At 43.0% G+C, this 19334-nt stretch overlaps 2 long non-coding RNA genes across 2 annotated transcripts; one reads left to right on the top strand and one right to left on the bottom strand.

The window, feature by feature from the left end:
- Positions 1-11053: 11053 nt before the first annotated feature.
- LOC146059037 (uncharacterized) lies at positions 11054-11910 on the bottom strand. Its single transcript, XR_014470114.1, has 3 exons — positions 11813-11910; positions 11435-11714; positions 11054-11094 (listed from the first exon to the last, which is right to left on the bottom strand). It is a non-coding gene; the product is annotated as an uncharacterized LOC146059037 (long non-coding RNA).
- A 5725-nt stretch (positions 11911-17635) lies between these two features.
- Positions 17636-18620, top strand: LOC146059036 (uncharacterized). Its single transcript, XR_014470113.1, has 3 exons — positions 17636-17733; positions 17832-18111; positions 18452-18620. It is a non-coding gene; the product is annotated as an uncharacterized LOC146059036 (long non-coding RNA).
- The last annotated feature ends 714 nt before the right edge of the window (positions 18621-19334 follow it).

Raw genomic sequence — 19334 nt, 5'->3', positions numbered from 1 at the left:
CAGTGCTGTGGCAGTCTTTGCTGCAATGTGTCCAACAATCTGCTGCAGAAAAACACCTTGGAGGGTAGCACATGACTATTTCGAATTCTGATGAGATGCAGATACTACAGCACTGAGGATTATTAGGCTTTCGTGTCCTGACAGCATTCATCACTTGTCTGTCCAGTATAATGAGACTGCTGCAAAATGTCAGCTGTTGTGTTCCTGCAAACGTTGTACCAACTGTGCATAGCTTCCTTAGGTATTTCTACTCACAGGCCGCGATCACAGCACAGAGCTGGTTGTAACGTAGTAGCTGGTGTATGAGCCGTAATACAAAACCTTGAAGAAAAGAAAATTGCTGCAGCAGTGAGATGACATCAAGGTCCTGATTCAGACCTGCATATATTAACTGCCAAGCGAGCAGTTAAACGCTGCCCCGGCGAACGTCAACCCCTCCCACTTCCCGAATCCCCTCACTAGCATGCAGATGCGTTCGCTTACACATCCGCTCGCATGCGGACGCAAGTAAGGGAAATCATTTGATGGTCACTCACCATCACTGGTCCTAAAGAAAAGTCAGCCGCCCACCCCAAGCAGGCAAGGGCATAACTGCGCTCATAGGGGGAAAGCCCATTGTTTCTATGGGCGCACACATGCAACACATTCCCTTCCGTCTGCCACATGCCCAACCCCTTCCCACCCACTACTGAGCGAACACCCAGGTGAAACTCACTGAAGGAGCACCCTCTGGGGGTTTGCACATGTGCACATTCACGCATGCGCAAACATGGGCCGGGGAAGTGAATTGGGCCTGCACTGAGCGGGTCTGAATCACCCACCATGTATGTTTCACTACTTATAGTTTAAACAAAAAAAAAAGAATGAATCCACAATTGGAAATAAATGCAAATATACATGTTATAGCCCATGTTTTAAGATAATTAAATATTTTATGATCACTGGGGCCCAATGTAATAGGGTGTGAGAATCAGAAATGGAGAGATTTTGGGAGAGTTTTCCCTTTATTTAAAGCAGCAATCATTTAGACTGCAAAACCAGGCAGATTTTTCCATGTCACTGATTGCCGTTTTAGAAAAATGGAAAAACTCTCCCACTTTCTGATTCTCCCTATTACATTCGGCCCCTAAACTTTTAAGTATGAGTGCAGTTAAGGCAAGTCTAAAAAATTATTTGAAATATTTGTGTAAGGGTTGGATTTATGGAGCTGGCAGAAACTGAACTATGGCCCTTATTCTGGTTGGTGCGGTAATATCCGCGTGCGTTCGTGCCGCCGATGTTTTGTGTCTGCGCATGTGCAGAGGCGTCTCTGCGCATGTGCGAGCCGGACGCACGGCCACATTCCGCATGAAATGTGTACACTACGAACAGGGGGTGGAGAGGGGTGTGAAGGGCTGTTTGGGCTCATTACCATATGTTTACACCCCGCGTTTCATGGGCGTTCCCATGCAAACGCTGGGCGTACGTATGGTAATGCGGCCGTGACGCACGTGTAGGGGGCGGACATATGACATTGCCGGATGTCAGCTGCCCGCCCAGATCCCTGCTTTTGCACGGAGAAATGCCCATGTGGTCTAAGGTTGCGGGAGCTGGCGGACCACTCGGCCCTGCATTCGATGTTCTGCGACCATCAAATGATGGGGGAGGTTCCCTGAGATGGAGGAGGTGTATTCATGAGAAATACACGTGCGGTCCGTTCGGACAGCTTCTTACCGCGTACGGACGGAGTTGGCGATCCGTATGGAAGGCGGGGTTTAGGACGCACGGTGCTGGCCGCATATTCGGATCCGGCCGCACCGATCATAATAAGGGCCTATGTCTGATCAAGCACAGTCAAGGCTGTCCTGTTTGCCGGGTCCCTCCCCACAATGTGCTTGCAAAAATTTGGGTACTTCTTTACTTTCACGGCGCCAGCATGGCGCCGCGCTACTTCCGGGTTACGCTCGCCACAAACTATGTAAAATAAACGAAGTTAACGCCATGCCAACATGGATAGTTCATACCTCCACTATCCATGTTGGCATGGAGTTGATTTGAAATAGCGTGGCGAGCGTAGCGAGCCTCCGAGCCCGCAGCGTGGGCTAGCGAAGCGAGCCCCGCAAGGGGACTCTGACGCGCGGCGCCATGCTGGCGCTGTGAAAGTAAAGAAGTACCAAAATTTGTTGGCACATTGCTATTGTGTGAGCACTTTGCTAGACAGGACTAGCAGCTCCCTGGCTGTGCACCCTAGCTGTGGAGCCAGACGCAGGCAGGCCACGTTTTGGGTCGCAGCCGCTAAGTGTGACGCTAAGTAGTCACCGTGGCCTGGATATGCCTGCGTTTTCCAGGTCGCTCCCAGAAAACACTGTGTATGGCCCCTGCAATGCCACATCATGCATTACTGCCCCTGTTGATGCCCCTTTCACCGCCCTCCATTGCAACTTAAACTGTTGTCAGGGCACATGAGCAGAAGTGCAGAAATTGCCGAATAGCTGTCTAAATAACCCCCATTGTCCTCAATTCAGTATGGATCGTATATGCTAAAGTGCTGGTAGCTGCTTAGCATATGTGATCCTTAGCAATGCAAATGCTGGATAAGGTGTATGCCATGTTGCGACCATTACACTGCAGTTGCAGTATAATTTATTCTGCAACTGCAGCCTAATTTTACCAAACGTTCCCTGCCCTGTCCCATTCAGGCAGTGGCAGATTCGGGGGGGGGGGGGGTCTCACCCAGGCACATGCCCCCTGTCATTTCATTTTGTAGCTGAGGGCCAGGGCTTTCCAACGAGCCCAGCCCCGTGTCTCTAGCCCCCTGGGAACCGGAGATATTGCCTGGCAAATCTGTAACGTTTTTTCCCCATAGGATAATATGGGACCCGTCAATTCCGACCCCCACCCGGTTCCGACGGCTACCAGTTCCCGCCCTGGCATCACAGAAGCTTGTGGTTCTCATTCAATTCCAAATAGCTGGGCCTTCAATATGATAGGAAAAAACATTTGGTATCCCAATTGCACACAGGTTATCTGATTAATATGTAGTTATGATTCACTCAGTGTGCAATTGGGATACCAAATGTTTTTTTCTAGACAGCATTGCCCCTCCATTTTGGCACCTAAATGACACACCTCTGATTGAGCAGCTTACCAACAAAAGTGTTGTGCAGTTGAGAGGCATAGATGGGTCAACTGCACAACACCATTGGAGAAGCCAGGGGTAGCTCCAGGTAAGCTGGCTCTCAGATGTTATATGCCATTATCATGTGACCTTATACTGGGCTATTAAGCCCAGACATACAGTATATGTTACTGCTAATGGGATGGGTTTGGGAGTGTGGTCCCCCTCATGTTGATATGGCTGGTCTGCTCCAGGTTAGCACACCCTAACACTTTATTAACACTTATTTTTTCCTATCACATTGTATATATTTTGTATTTTAATCACACCTTCACTTCCCTACATAGCACCTATGTGCTTCTTATTAACCCCTACTAATTTTCATTTGTGTGCTGCCCTGGAGTACTCAGCCTGTGTCGGCATGATGGGGGCCCACACCCCAGACCCATACCCAGTATTAGGGACCCCCAGTGAAAGAGATGCCTTGACGTACAGCCTGGGGGCTTAGCCCTATATCTGCAGATATACGCAACCAAAATCTCTGTGTTATCTGATTAATATGTAGTTATGTTTCACTCAGTGTGGAATTGGGATACCAAATGTTTTTTCCTAGACAGAATTGCCCCTCCCTTTTGGCACCTGAGTGACACACCTCTGATTGAGCAGCTTACCAACAAAAGTGTCCTTCAATATGATACCAGGCTGGTCCATATCGGTCAATCGGTTCCAGAGATATTGCGTGTAAACCGATTTTTATTATTTTTGAAATGTAATTTCATGGCTGTTCATGTTCTTTGAGGGCAGATTACTCTGGAACCAAACGTTCCAGTTTCATTGGACCAAAATCATTCAAAGCACACTCAAAAGTTCTTCAATATGATACTTGTCCCATGTAAATGGGACAAGTTGGTTTAGAAGATATAGCCAGTTAAATGAGATACCTGGTTAAAGGGGGGGGGGGGTTCTCTCCCCCTCACACCAGAAAAAGCAGGGACTAGGCTGGTGTAAAAGGGGCCAACCTGGGAATGCATTTTCTGGTGTGATAGGGGTATTATTTCAAATAGCAGGGACCTGCAGTGCTCTGAATACAACCAGGCTCTGCCACTGTGGCTATCACTTCTGCCTGGCGGCAGCTGTCCCCCATTTACCACAAGCATGTATTCCCCCTTGGCAATGAGCATGCAATCCCACATGGCAACGAGCATGGCACATCTGGCAATGAGCATGGAACCCTTGGCAATGAGCATGTTGATAAGCAGCACTTATGTAGCATAATTTTTAATAGGCATTATGGTGTTTGGCATAATACATAATGGACATAATGGCATGTAACTTAACGTGTAATGGACAATGTCCCTGTTTATGAAGCGTATTGTTAATCTGTGTGGCATTATGTGAATTCTGGCTCAATCCGTGTTGCATTATGTGAATTTTGGCTCAATCCATGTGGCATTATTTGAATTTTGGCTCAATCCATTTGGCATCATGTGTGAGGGGCAAGTATAATGGGGTCTAGTATTTTGTTGCATAATGTGTAGAAGTTGTATATGGTGTGGTACATTACACTCAAGGACACGCTGTGCTGTGTTGTGTGGCCATAACCCTTTTCGGCGTGCGCACAACTACTATTTTTAATCCCATTCCCACCCTCTCTCTGCCGCTCTCTTAGCATGTACACTGGCACCACTAACACCGCCCCTCCCCCACCCTAACCCTAACCCTCTTTTATCATGGTGCCCCCCTGTCATTTTATCCTGAATCCGCCCCTGGTTGCAGAGGCAAGGATGTGGCACAGTCCAAAATTCAAATAGGGGAGCTGCATCAGCTGGCAGTGAGTGCCGGCTGGTGATGTTTGGCAGTGCTTGGGGTGGCAGTTGGCGTGGCTCCCCTATTTGTATTATGGACTGCGCTACAGCCCCACCACTACAATTGTCACTAGCAAGGAGCCCATGTACAGAGCATTGTGTCCCTCTGGAATGGGTCATGTTGGGAGGTATGTAATTATGTGGAGCAATACTGTGTGGGCATTACTTTGCCGGGCATAATGTGCAGGGCAATACTTTGTGGGGCATAATGTTTGGGTCATTGCTATGTGGGATATAGGGCCTAATTCAGCATGGATTGCTAATTTAAGAAGTTGCAGATGACTCTAAGTAAATAGCCGCTGCCCAAACAAAAAGATATCCCACCCAATACAAGTCTGCAAACTATCCACCCGCAGATCTATAGGCAATTTCTGAACCATCAAAAAGCATTTTGCCACCTGTGCAAATGTGAGTAGCTCTGAGGCTTCACAGAGTGATGATGTCACAGAGCAATGATGTCACATGGCATTACTGGTCTCACAGTCTGTGCTGTTTGGCTTGGTGCTCATTTCTCTCTGGCTTGGTGATCATTGCTCAAGTTCACTGTGAAGATGGGTTGCGGTCTCAGTAAATACTGTGGTGATGATGATGATGTGTACTGCGCTGCACCTGCGAGAGCCCAGAATGCTGACGTCTGTGATAGTGACGGCGAGTTCTCCATTGAAGATCAGGGATACATCTTATGGAAGATAATTTCCTCACGGCCAGCGTTCAGCAGAAGGCACATGCTCCTTAGGTTTAAACCTGTACTGACCCCCATATATGAGGGGGAGGAGCCGGAGGCATCTGATGTGGAACGCGATAACAGCGGAGGAGATAGTGTTGGCACAGGGAGTGGCACAGTGGCACCTGGCACCAGGAATGCAGAACGGGACGATTATGACCCTGATGACATTATCATTTTGATGCTTTTTGTAACCTGGATAGTCAGGATGTATATATATTTCTTTACTACTGCTGGTCGGTGGTGAGAAGGACAGTATTGCACACTAATTCTTCACAAGAACCGGATGGAAGAAGAAGTTCTTTGTGAAGATGTGTTGCACTGTACCTGCATGTATATATGTATATAATTTGTAAATATTGTACATAGTTATAGATAGATTATCTATCTATCTATCTATCTATCTATAGATATCACTAACTATCTATGTACAGTATAACCAATGTACCCCAATAAACCCCTGTAAAATAACAGAACGTGCGTGTGCGTGTGTGTTTGTGTGACACAACCCTGGCGCATGCACTGCTGGTACACACCGACACACATCCGGCAAGTGTTGCTAATTTGCGTACGCCAGCAATTGTGCTGATTTTGTTAACTGTTTTACAGCTGCAAAATTTTATTCAGAGACTCTGACTCCGAATTAGCCGCATGGTACTGATACCGCAACACCATAGACGCTGCTAATGCTGAACACAAATCCTGTTACTTACAAAGTGTAATGAGATTGTGTGTAACAAGGTGTAATATCCCCCTACTGTACATTACTGTGGGTATAAGATGTCACCCTAGAGGTCTGTGCACTGTATAATAGACAAGGCCTAGAGAACTGACCATGGTCACATCTCCCCGGCCAATGCCAATGCAATGTAATTTATACAAAAGTGTTCATTACCTTGATCAGTAGCCGTACATTATGTGCAGGGCGCTCCTCAGTAACTTATTACACTTAAGGTGCCAATACACTAGTAATATTTATCTTCAGATCTGGCTGGTTGGAACAAAAACATGGCTGTGGATGAGTGACAGTTTGTCAGTTTCCCAGCATTTCCAAGCAAATGGTCAACTGTCATTTGCTCTCATCTATAACCATGCTTTTGTTCCAACCAGCCAGATCTGAAGATAAATCTGCATGTACAATGCCAGATTAAGGTCGAAATGGGCCTGGAGCTGAAAATTATCAAGGGCCTATTACGCGCAATTATAGCCAGCACCTAATTATGTGGGGCGTGTGACCAGTGTTCTGGTTGGGTGGTCTGCTCATGGGTGTGTCTCTATTTGTTTAAATACTTTCAACTAATTATATATATATATAAATATATACTCCAGAGAAAGACCGCACTCACACTGGGGGTGATAGATCAGCTGTGGGGTGCATGCGAAGGAGTCCAGACAGGAATCCGTCCTCCAATATGTAGCTAGGGTTCTCTCAAAGAGACGCAAGCACTCTCCACTTTATCAAAGAATGATACTTTTTGATAAAAATAAAGGTAGTTTTATTTTCAACATAACATGTCAAGTAAATCCTGACTTCACCATAGCCCCGACGTTTCGGTCCTAAAGAAAATGGACCTTTATCAAGGAGCCTGGAGATATACAAATATTGCAGATATGCCCATTAGTGTATATATAAATATATACATACATACATACATACATACATACAAGGAGAAGGCTGGCACTCCGCTTCTTGTGGTAGAGATTACTTGCCTAGGTGCCATCCAAGCAGTGGCGTAAGTTTGTCCCAATCGCCCGGAGGCAAGATAAATTTTGATGCCCCCTGTCCTGTAGATAGATAGAGCGAGCAATATTAATAATTTGGCTAGCTGGCTTTGGTATAAAACAATATAAGAGCTGTGCTGAGCAGCCGTGCAGAGCAGGGTTTTGCTTATTGTTTTTATAGGCAAAGCCCCACACGATCTAGGTCAGATAGTGCAAGCACTGGCTTTCCTTTCAGGCGATAGCGACACGCAGGACCAAGCATCGCTGCAGGGCAAACACATGGAGCAATCTGTGCTCCTTTCCTAAGGGATTCAGTCCGATCCAAAAGGAGCTGAAATCACCCCATGTGTATGTCCTTAAGGCTGCAGGAGGGGAGGTTAAGGTTAGGGGAGAGGATAGGGTAAGGCTGCATGATGGAGGTGTTGGAAGAGAGAATAGGGTAAGGCTGTGGGAGGGGAGAAAAGGGTGAGGCTGCAGGAGGGGAAAGGCTAGCGGATAGGTTAGGCTAAGGCTGCAGAAGGGTAGCACTGTAGAGATGGGCAAAACGGATCATTAAGCTGAGCCGGGATCCGCGGGATATCCCACTGGAAAGATACGGATCTTTTAGATGGCTCCTCGACTCACTTTCAAAAATAAAAAGGGGAATATACATGACCAAGTAAAAATACTGATCGATGGCTGGGTGCAGAATCGCCATCGATGGCAACCATCGATGGTGTCTGCACCGATGGCCATCCCTGGCAGCAGCAGCTAATTTTTCTATCACTTGTAGTCACAGCACTGTACTCAGTCTCCAGAGGTAGTACATCTCAGCTGCCACAGGTGGCAGCACTGAGATCAAGAAAATGCATTGTAATGGAAAACGAAACTGAAACGGATCACCTTTTTTGGGATCGGCGGCTCACTCGCTCTTGAATAGGATCCGTTCAAAAGATCCGGTTCGTTCGCGAACGACCCATCTCTAGGTAGCAGGTTATACGTTTCTGGCTGCAACCCACTCCCTGCTCCTACCCTGCATTTTATAAACTCCATTAATGTGTAATCTGACCTGTGTGAGCCATAGGCAGGGGAAGTGATAGGGGAGTGGTAGCTGCTCACAGTGTGGTGCTCCTGTGCCCGGGTGCTGGGCTGGCTGCTGGAAGCTGGATTGGAAGTTGTGTGTGTGCCGTGGGCTGGGCAGTCTCCTGCTGCTGTTCATCCCCAGAGCACAGAGGAGCATGTGCTGGGCTCTCCTCCAATCAGAGCTCAGCACATGCTCCTCTGACCCCACTGCAGTGCCTCCTGGGATGTTTTACCCAGGAGTGCACTGCAGAGTACTGTGTGCTCCCCCACATCAGAGGTAATAGCCGGCACAGCAGACAGGTCCCTCCTGCTCCTCTTCTCCAGGAGGGAGGAAAGGGCAACCTGTGTGGGGTGTGTGCACAGCAGAGCTGGAGGCAATGGAGGATATGTGCCCCCTCTGGAGCAGACGCCCGGCGCCAGATGACTCCATTGCATCCGGCAGTTCCGCCACTGCATCCAAGATACAGTAGTCTGTCCAGAAACATATGGATTGATTATTCCGACACTTACAGGATGCAGAGAGATAAATTGCCGGGTGCCCTCCAAAGGTGCATCCGCAGGACGCTGATGTCCTAAGATACTTGCAGAGTGAGGCGGCATTCCAGTCATAAAAAATACTGAAAGCCAAAACTTGGTAGACAACATTTCAGCACCTTTAGTCCCTTATTCAGATCTGATCGCAGTACAAATTTGTTTGGAAAATGGGCAAAACCATGTGCACTGCAGGTGGGTAACATGTGCAGAGAGAGTTAAATTTGGGTGGTGTGTGTTTAAACTGAAATCTAAATTGCAGTGTAAAAATAATGCAACCAGTATTTACCCTGCACAGAAACAAAATAGCTCACACAAATCTAACTCTCTTTACACATGTTACATCTGCCCCACCTGTAGTGCACATGGTTTTGCCCATTTTCCAAACAAATTTGTGCTGCGATCAGATCTGAATAAAGGCCTTTATGCAGGGTTGCCTGCCCTCCTGGTATGGCAGGGAGTCTCCCAAAAATCGGGTCCCCCTCCCGCCCCCCGGAAAGGTGGGCAACCCTCCTGGATTCGCGCCATTTAAATGCTGCAATCCGCAGGTCTCAGAGGAGGGGGCAGAGCTAAATGTCTCTATCGCATCATTTTAGCCCCGCCCCCTCCACGAGGAAACGTGAATTAGGCTATTTAACCTCCTGGGGGCGGGGCTTAATGACATCAAGCTCAAGCACCCGAATGGCTGCTGAAAGTCTCATCTCCGGGCTTCTCCCAGAGAGGAGTATCTAAAAGTCAGCAACCCTGTCTTTATGTGGTCACCTAAGTTTACCACATAACATACATTATACAAATTAGGCAACACTATAGTAACCCCCTTATATAAGTCCCATGAAACTGAGCCATTTGGTTCCAGAGAAATCTGCCCTCCAAGAGCATGAACAGCCATGAAATTACTTTTTAGAAATAAAAAAATCTGTTTACCCGCAATATCTCTGGAACCAATTAACCCATATGAACCAGCCTGATATCAGATTGAAGGCCCAGAGATTTGGGTTTGAAGCGTCTGTGATGCCAGGGGGGGAACTGGCAGCCGTCGGAACTGGGTGAGGGTCGGAATTAGCGGGTCCCATGTTATCCTATGGGGAAAACATTCCAGCTTTGCTCTGCAGTATCTCCGGGGGCTAGCTACGCGGGGCTGGACTCATTGGAAAGCCCCAGTCCTCATCTACAAATGGGCTGTAGCTCCATCAGGCCCATTGTTAATCTGGCCCTGGGGAAGTCTAGGAACCAAGCATGCAGAGGCGTAACTAGAACTTTGTGGGCCCCATAGCAAAATTTATAATGGGGCCCCCCTTGAAATGCCCATTACACATTATGTGTCACACTGTAATGCCCATCACACATTATGCCGCCATCGCGATGCCCTTAACATATTATGCTGCAAACCATAATGATTATTACACATTATACCAGACACCATAATGCCTACTACACACCGTTATGTCCATTACATATTATACCACACACTGTAATGCCTATTACATATTATGCCACATACGTTCTGCTTATCTTCATGCTTGTTGCCAGGAGTATACATGCTCGTTGCCAGGGGTTAATTGCTCGATGACAGGGAATATTTCTCCTTGCCAAGAGTCACATGCTTCTTTCCAGGGGCTTCATGATCTCTGCCAAAGGGGGAAGGGGGTTTACAAACTCATTGCACAGGGGGATTACCATCTAGTGGCCATGGCGGTTTACAAGCTCATTGTCAGGGGGAATTACTTTGTGCCTCTCCAAATTGACAAATATAGATGTATATATGTGCACACACACACACACATATTTTATATATATATATATATTAAAGAAAAAGGTACCCAGACCGCGCTAACGTTTGCTAGTGGCAGCAACTCTGAGGGATCCTCTGTTAGACAGGAACCAAAGTAATAGAAATGAGATAGAAGGGAGTTCAGAGTGCGCCTCAAATTACAATCACAAATAATACTTCAATGAGTTACAATAAAATGTTTTAAAAAAAACAACTTTTATTCAAAAGTGTCTTCTGCAAGATGTCGGTATTCCAATGCGTTTCGTCAAAAACTTGACTTCCTCAGGGGCATTATAGCAGATTTGTACAGACAGATTTCACACTGTGAATCATAATAAAATCAGTGTGATTTTACACATACATCAAATTAATACAATACAAAAATGTTTATATATATTAAACGAGAAGAGCATGATGAAGGGAAGGAGAAAAAAATCAAGGACGAGGAGGATGAAGGAGAGGTCATTAAATAAGAATAATTTTTCTTAGGAGAGGTCTAATCAATATGACCACCAATACATAAACTGTAGTGCATAGAAAAAGGACCTTATTCAGGAAAAAAGGTGATTAAAACCAGTAGTGTTGCCATTCAATAATTAATGGAGGAAAAAGAAAGAATAAGAACCCAGTGAGGAGTAATTAATTTGGATTATTAATCATACCGAAAGCAAATTTCGTGGATAGGATTCTTGCAATTAAGGGACCAGATTTCCCAAATGAAGAATCAACTCGCAATCCTAAGCAGAAAAATGATAGCCTTGCTGTAAAAGTGCATTGTAAACCTCAATTTTGACCGAGACAGGTGTTGGTAATTACATACCCCTGATGATCAGGTATAGCAATAAATACTGGCTGTTCAGTGTATTCCAAGTCAGGTGAGTTGGTTTTAGGGGGAATTGATTACCCCAAGTTTCCACAAAACAGGGTAACAGGAAAATCAGGCTATAAAATGAAAAACATATTGTCCCCTTTCAATACATGCATAGAAGATTTTCAAATATGTGACAGTATTCGAATTCATAATGATAGCAGGCACTTACCAAGCAGGAGCTAAACCGGATGTGGATACCAGGATTCCAAAGTGCTGAATGAAATCCTGAACTCCTCTCAGGTTATTTATGGGGCTAGCATGATTACATCACTTCCTGTGTGTGCAATTATCCTAAGTCTCAAAAAATGCTAAAAAGCCACCCTTTGAGGTGTGGAACTTAATTGGAGACATGAACCTCCTACTTATATTTATATCAGGAGTGTGAAACCGTGAAAAAAAAAAAAAAATAAATAAAATACATAAATAAATAATAAATAAAAAAATAAATAAAATGAAAATAAATAAATAAATAAATTAAAAAAAAAAAAAAAATTAAATGAAAATAAATAAATAAATAAATAAATAATTAGAAAAAAAAAATACACTCCAGACAACTGTTTCCGGCTGGGTGAAACGCAAATGGCGTTCCATCGCATTACAGTGTATACTTCCGGCTCCGTGGAGCGCATCTTGCGTTCCATACCTTCTAAAGGTTACGCTTATAGCTCAGTGTGACGCGCATAGCGTTCCATAACTTGAAAAAATAATAATCAAAATAGTGCTGACCACTGCTAAGGCCGCTATTAAATCCAATAATAGTGTCCGTGTGAATAAATATATATGTGCTTCCCACTTATAATGACCTATACATATGTGGGTATATACAATCGATGGTAGCTTAAATTTAAATTAGTGTTCCCTAAGGGGTTCCTTAATGAACCTATATGTAATAACCCGTGAAGGGGAATGTGTAGTGTAAAAAAAAAAATTTTTATAGAAAAAAATTGGAGTATAAAGAATTATTATATGTATAAGATATCATATAGATATCAAAAAATTATAAATATATAAGATATCATCTAGAGATCGATTACTGTCACATTTACATCAAAAAGAGTCAAGATCGTCAAAGACAGTTATTTTTGAACAAGTATTGGGTATCATCTAGAGAATAATTAATCATAACTACATAAAAAAACTAGAAAAAAAAAAAACTAAAAAAAAAAAAATCGTCCAAGACAATTTAAATATTGTTAACGAAATAACGTATAAATTTTGTACCCAAAAGAGTGTATACATGACATAATGGGTTAACATATTATTATGACTGTGCCTATAGAGACCCCAGTGTTGCAGTTGCAATTAATTAAGAAAATAGAGATAAGAATTAACATATAAAGAATAAGAGTAGGGGGGTGTATCATACCCTAATAATATGCATGAAGATACTGTCTGCATCTAATGGGGTTTATAAAAAGGCCACAATGTCCACACCTTCATTGAGACCTTTGGGGGCTAAGGAATTCAAGGTATATATCCAATAGCTCTCTTTTTTAATCAGCTCGTGGTCTCTATTGCCTCCCCTGGGGTTCAGAGGTACCCTTTCAAGAATGGTGAATTTGAAGTTGTCTCTGGTCACGGTTGCATTGTGTTTGTCCAAATAATGGCGGGGTAGACTATGGACCTTCATCTTATTCCTGATATTCCTTACATGTTCCTGAATGCGTATCTTCGCTTGCCTGATGGTCTTTCCTATATAATTTAAATTACAGCTACATGTAATCATATAGACCACATGATCTGAATTACAAGTGACAGCTTCTTTGATGTTGTATGTTTTGCCATTGTTCTGGGTATGATGAAATTGGACTTTATCCAGATATTGGCAGCAGATACACTTATTACAGGGGGTGGTGCCTGGTTTTTTGCTTAGAAAATGCGAAATTGGGGGATTTGGATCGGGGGTCGGTTTTAGTTTACTGGGTGCCAGAATGGATTTAAGATTTTTGGCTTTGCGATATACCACATGAGGTCTTGGGGGAAGATGTTGCCCCAGTACTGGGTCCCGGAGTAGAGTGCCCCAATGTTTCTCTAGAATATTCTTGATGATCCGGTTCTCGCAATTGAATTGGGTGACGAAAGGTCTACACTTTAGATCTTTTTTGGCTCTGTCGTTTTTTATGAGTAAACCATTCCTTTCTTTCAGTGAGGCTTTTTTCCTTGCTTCTTCTATAAATTCAGTTTTGTACCCCCTTTCTAGGAACCGATCTACAAGGAGCTGTGATTGGGACCAATATTCACTTTCCTCACTGCAATTCCGTTTGATCCTCAAGAATTGTGCGTACGGAACACTATTCTTCCAGGCTGGGTAGTGGCAACTTGTAGAAGGTATAAAACTATTAGCATCGACAGTTTTAAAGTGTGTTCAAGTAATAATTTCCTCATCTGGTTTCCCCTCCAGTTCAAGATCGAGGAAATCCATTTTTGTTGAGTGGATTTTATATGTAAATTTTAGATTGAGGTCATTATCATGGATGTATGTGATAAACTCAAGGATGCTGGATTCATCACCGTGCCAAATGAATAGCAGGTCATCTATATATCTTTTATACATAATGATGTTATTTTCGAACCTAGAACCATAGATGTAACGTTCTTCCCAAGCCTTCATGTGTAGATTCGCATACGCTGGGGCAAATTTTGTCCCCATGGCTGTCCCCTGTTGTTGAAGGAAATATTCGCCATTGAACTCGAAAAAATTATGTTTCAGTATATATTCAATACTGTTGAGGAGGAATGCAATTTCAGAGTCGAAATTCTTGGGGTCATCATGTAGAATTTTGTCTATGGACTGTAGTCCTTTGTCATGTGGTATTGAGGAATATAACTCTTGTACATCAATGGTTAACCAACAGTGATCTCTTGACCAAATTTTTCCTTTTAGAAGACATAGGACTGAAGAACTATCATTTAGGTGAGACTCATTAAGTAGAACATATGGCTGCAGTTTCAAGTCCAAGTAGTGCGATAAGTTCGAGGTTAAAGAGTTGACACCTGCTATTATTGGGCGTCCAGGTGGATGTCTTGGGTCTTTATGAACTTTTGGAATGTGGTAAAATACCGGGAGAATCGGGTGTTTCACGTTCATATACTCGAACTCCTCCTGACATATGACACCTTTTTGGAGGCCAGAGGATAGAAGATTGACCAAATCCTTTTGGAATTCAATCGTTGGGTTGGATGGTAATTTCATATATGTGGTGTCATCATTAAGAATTTTTTCAGCTTCAGAGAGATAACTGGCTTTGTCTTGCAGTACCACTGCTCCGCCTTTGTCGGCTGATTTTATGATCATGTTGTTTTCTTTCCCCAATGATTTAACCGCCTTACTTTCTTGGACATTCAGGTTCTTCGGGAAATGTTTTTTAAGCTGGATGGATCTGAAGTCATCTCTAACTGCTTCGAAAAATATATCGAGGTGGCTGCCTCTTGATTCCACTGGATAAAAGCGTGATGTGGGGGCTACTAGTGGTTTATCTTCTGATGTATTGATGGGTTTGGAAGGATTTTTCAAAAAGTGCCTCTGGACAGTGAGATTTCTGATGTACTTATTCAGGTCGATGAAGAGGTCAAAATGATTAAGGTGACTGTCTGGTGCGAACTTGAGGCCTTTGTTTAATACCGCATTCTCTGTTGGAGATAATTCTTTCGTTGAGAGATTGATGACTCCTGTCCCTGTGACAGTGGGATTGGTAGATTTTTTTTCTTTTTGGGGGAGTTTTTTTCCTCCTCTGGATCCTCGATATCTCCGTTCAGTCTGCGTTTTAGACCATGTGGGGAATCGAGTCTCACATGAAGTTCCTCTCTTACTGTGCGATGGGGGGGATCTGTATCCCGTCCTTCCTCTAAAAAATGTTGGTGCTGATTTCTGCGTGGGGAGGGGGATCTGAAACCATCTCTACGATTAGGATGAAGGCGATCATTGTGAGGGGGTATTCTCCCTCTCTGGAATCTATTGTAATTACGATCATTTCTATTGTCTTCATGATCTCTATAATCTTGTCTTCTTGGTCTCATTTGGTAGTGGTGTCTTTGATCATTATATTGGTTTTGATGGTTGTACCGAGGGCGGTACGTGTTGTTTTCCCTATCATTTAACCTGTAGGAATTATACTCCCTATCATTTGATCTGTAGGAATTGCGTCTCGGTTTATCCCATACAGGTATATTGTTGGTATCATGTCGGGTTTTTCTGAAGGGCAGATCCGAATTTTTAATTTCGTTGGGCCATATATGGATGTGGCCATTTACATAATCTTTTTTGTCTCTTGAAAACTTTTTTTGTTTTCTCTGGATTATGTCTTTTTCCAGGAGATCTAGTTTGGATTGGAGGTCTGTTATATCACGTTTGAAATCCTCACTTTCATCAAACTTAGATAAAAGGCCCTCTATTTTGCCCATTTCGCTCTCCAATGAAACAAGTTCCTTTTTCCTCTCGTTTACTAAAGATGTCATTAATTTAGCCGAACACTCATCTAGAATGGAATTCCATATTTTTAAAAATGATGGATTATCACTTCCATAGGTGGGCATCTTTTGGAGTCTCAAACCTCTAGGGATTCTTCCCACTTCAATATATTTTTCCAGTGTTACTATATCATAATAGCCTTTCAATTCCTTTGTGGCCAATTTTTCCAAGGCATTTAAGTAACCATAATAGTCCTCTCCGTCATCCTCAGCGTCCAATCCTAAATCCTCATCAGCGAAGATGCTCTTCACATTGTAAGATCTTTTTGATCTATCTTTAAAAAGTGGCATTTGTACAGGTAGCAGCAGTCAGGGGTAAACTAACAGGAAATGGATAGTAAAGAAAAAGGTACCCAGACCGCGCTAACGTTTGCTAGTGGCAGCAACTCTGAGGGATCCTCTGTTAGACAGGAACCAAAGTAATAGAAATGAGATAGAAGGGAGTTCAGAGTGCGCCTCAAATTACAATCACAAATAATACTTCAATGAGTTACAATAAAATGTTTTTAAAAAAACAACTTTTATTCAAAAGTGTCTTCTGCAAGATGTCGGTAGCCCAACGCGTTTCGTCAAAAACTTGACTTCCTCAGGGGCATTATAGCAGATTTGTACAGACAGATTTCACACTGTGAATCATAATAAAATCAGTGTGATTTTACACATACATCAAATTAATACAATACAAAAATGTTTATATATATAAAACGAGAAGAGCATGATGAAGGGAAGGAGAAAAAAATCAAGGACGAGGAGGATGAAGGAGAGGTCATTAAATAAGAATAATTTTTCTTAGGAGAGGTCTAATCAATATGACCACCAATACATAAACTGTAGTGCATAGAAAAAAGAACCTTATTCAGGAAAAAAGGTGATTAAAACCAGTAGTGTTGCCATTCAATAATTAATGGAGGAAAAAGAAAGAATAAGAACCCAGTGAGGAGTAATTAATTTGGATTATTAATCATACCGAAAGCAAATTTCGTGGATAGGATTCTTGCAATTAAGGGACCAGATTTCCCAAATGAAGAATCAACTCGCAATCCTAAGCAGAAAAATGATAGCCTTGCTGTAAAAGTGCATTGTAAACCTCAATTTTGACCGAGACAGGTGTTGGTAATTACATACCCCTGATGATCAGGTATAGCAATAAATACTGGCTGTTCAGTGTATTCCAAGTTAGGTGAGTTGGTTTTAGGGGGAATTGATTACCCCAAGTTTCCACAAAACAGGGTAACAGGAAAATCAGGCTATAAAATGAAAAACATATTGTCCCCTTTCAATACATGCATAGAAGATTTTCAAATATGTGACAGTATTCGAATTCATAATGATAGCAGGCACTTACCAAGCAGGAGCTAAACCGGATGTGGATACCAGGATTCCAAAGTGCTGAATGAAATCCTGAACTCCTCTCAGGTTATTTATGGGGCTAGCATGATTACATCACTTCCTGTGTGTGCAATTATCCTAAGTCTCAAAAAATGCATTTTTTGAGACTTAGGATAATTGCACACACAGGAAGTGATGTAATCATGCTAGCCCCATAAATAACCTGAGAGGAGTTCAGGATTTCATTCAGCACTTTGGAATCCTGGTATCCACATCCGGTTTAGCTCCTGCTTGGTAAGTGCCTGCTATCATTATGAATTCGAATACTGTCACATATTTGAAAATCTTCTATGCATGTATTGAAAGGGGACAATATGTTTTTCATTTTATAGCCTGATTTTCCTGTTACCCTGTTTTGTGGAAACTTGGGGTAATCAATTCCCCCTAAAACCAACTCACCTGACTTGGAATACACTGAACAGCCAGTATTTATTGCTATACCTGATCATCAGGGGTATGTAATTACCAACACCTGTCTCGGTCAAAATTGAGGTTTACAATGCACTTTTACAGCAAGGCTATCATTTTTCTGCTTAGGATTGCGAGTTGATTCTTCATTTGGGAAATCTGGTCCCTTAATTGCAAGAATCCTATCCACGAAATTTGCTTTCGGTATGATTAATAATCCAAATTAATTACTCCTCACTGGGTTCTTATTCTTTCTTTTTCCTCCATTAATTATTGAATGGCAACACTACTGGTTTTAATCACCTTTTTTCCTGAATAAGGTCCTTTTTCTATGCACTACAGTTTATGTATTGGTGGTCATATTGATTAGACCTCTCCTAAGAAAAATTATTCTTATTTAATGACCTCTCCTTCATCCTCCTCGTCCTTGATTTTTTTCTCCTTCCCTTCATCATGCTCTTCTCGTTTTATATATATAAACATTTTTGTATTGTATTAATTTGATGTATGTGTAAAATCACACTGATTTTATTATGATTCACAGTGTGAAATCTGTCTGTACAAATCTGCTATAATGCCCCTGAGGAAGTCAAGTTTTTGACGAAACGCGTTGGGCTACCGACATCTTGCAGAAGACACTTTTGAATAAAAGTTGTTTTTTTAAAAACATTTTATTGTAACTCATTGAAGTATTATTTGTGATTGTAATTTGAGGCGCACTCTGAACTCCCTTCTATCTCATATATATATATATATATATATATATATACACGCACTGTAGACAATATTCTGCCATCCCTTCCCTAAAGGTGCATATACACTGGCAATTACAGCGAGGAAGGTTGTGCCACAGATATGGTTGAGGGGTTTTGAACTCTGAGGGGAGAGAAAGTTCGCAGAAGCTCTGTGGAGGAGGGGGTTGTGGATTGTGGGAAGTGAGCTGGAGTGGGGAAATTATGTGAGGGAAAGAGAGTAGGAATAGCGGAGAAGGGAGAGGAGGAGGAATAGAGGGAGATGGGAGAGGAGGAATAGAGGGAAACGGGAGAGCAGGAATAGTGGAAGATAGGAGAAGAGGAGGAATAGTGGGAGATAGGAGAAGAGGAGGAATAGTGGGAGACAGGAAAGAAGGAATAATGGGAGAGGGGAGAGGAGGAATAGCAGGAGACTGGAGAGGAGGAATAGTGGGAGACTGGAGAGGAGGGATAATAAGAAACAGGAGAGAGGAAGAATACTGGGAGACACGAGAGCAGGAGAGAGTAGGAATAGCAGGAGACGGGAGAGGAGGAGGAATAATGGGAGATGGGAGGAGGAATAGTGAGAGATGGGAGAGGAGGAGGAATAGTGGAAGATGGGAGAGAGGAGGAATAGTGGAAGATGGGAGAGAGGAGGAATAGTGGAAGATGGGAGAGAGGAGGAATAGTGGGAGA

The sequence above is a fragment of the Crinia signifera genome, chromosome 2 (assembly GCF_055691185.1).
Source record: "Crinia signifera chromosome 2, ASM5569118v1, whole genome shotgun sequence".
In the NCBI taxonomy this organism is placed as follows: domain Eukaryota; kingdom Metazoa; phylum Chordata; class Amphibia; order Anura; family Myobatrachidae; genus Crinia; species Crinia signifera.
This window is presented reverse-complemented; position numbering and strand designations above follow the sequence as displayed.